Source organism: Pinus tabuliformis, chromosome 5_1 (assembly GCF_031772625.1).
Source record: "Pinus tabuliformis cultivar Carrire ecotype Pingquan chromosome 5_1, CPIR1, whole genome shotgun sequence".
Taxonomy (NCBI): Eukaryota; Viridiplantae; Streptophyta; class Pinopsida; order Pinales; family Pinaceae; genus Pinus; species Pinus tabuliformis.
This window is the reverse complement of record NC_142305.1, coordinates 587,547,593-587,549,066: the sequence shown is the minus strand read 5'-3', so window position 1 is coordinate 587,549,066 and position 1,474 is coordinate 587,547,593.

The following is a 1,474-nucleotide window of genomic DNA, read 5'->3' as shown; positions in this document are numbered from 1 at the left end:
AATGGACGAAGACATTCACTGGATAATTCAAAATCTGGAAGAAAGAGTCCTTGAAGAACAGTCAGGCTCGGAAACGGAAGAATGGGCTGCTATAGTTAGTGACCCTGGCAATACAAGGGGGAGACAGACGATGTATAGAAGATCCTTGCACATCTATTGGGTTTTAGAGAGTCTTTTGGCAAAAGCCTTGGAACAAGTTGCTAAAGAAATGGCTGAAATTGCCAATGGAATCCCAAATGTGCAGAAGGAAATAAAAAATTTCCAAACCATTATGATCAACTAGAACAATAAGCTGGCAGAGATATCTCAGACCCTGTCCAGGATAGCAAGTTTGGTCACAAGCCAGGAAGATCAAGCGAATTTCCCCATGGAAACAAACAAAGACACTGGGACCAGAACGGGCTGATGCGGAGGATGATATACTGGAGGTTTTTTTGTTTATTCACAAACACTGTTTTATGCTGCATAGAAACTTATTAAGTAATTTCAGATGTTATGTTTATATAGCTAGTATGGATAGAATTACCAAATTTTGGTTTTGGAATGCCTACAGTAAACTGAGGTGGCCAACAGACCTGGTTTCCCCTAGGGGCAGGTTGAGGCCACCATAACTGTGTATCTGGTCTTTATGTTTAATGTGAATAGAAAAGAAGAGAACTCCCTTACATACAAAAAAAAAAAGAAATCAAGTTGAGGCCACCATCACTGTGTATCTGGTCTTTATGTTTAATGTGAATAGAAAAGAAGAGAACTACCTTACATACCAAAAAAAAAGAAATTCAATTCAAAAGTAGCCATGAAGAATTGAAGAGTTTTTGACCGTTGTAAAGAAAACTTTGACTTAGGTAAATATGGATAAAATAAGTGTGTAATCATCAACGAGCGAATTATACGGCTACTCTCGTCAAATTCCATCCCAAGTTCTCCCTCATAGGTATTTATCCATTTTCTCCCTTCCATCAGAAGGACATATATTTATCAATATTGATTTAATTTTTAAAATTGTAAATTTAATAACTTGATAAATAATTATAATTTTATTGATACTTCATAAAATTTATATAAATATGTAAATATTGTTTTCTTAAATTTCAATTAAATGAAAATTGTATTTGCAAAGGGATGTAGCTACATGCAAACTTTAATGAAATTTGTGATTACAAATATATATACTTTCTGTAATTAAATGAATATTTTCTATAAAGTTCAAATGTTAATACTATAGATGTCAATATTATCGAAACAAAGTAGGGAAGTGAGAAACCTATGGGTATATTCAATTCCATGAATTTTTTAATAAATTTTAATTATATATTTTAATTATTATTATTTTAAATAGATAAAATTGATTTTATTTTTTATTTAATAATTTTTATTTATTTTTTACTATTTCATAAATTTTAAAATATAAATATTTAAATATCTAAATGATAAACAAAAATAAACATAAATTTTATATTCAAAACAAATAACA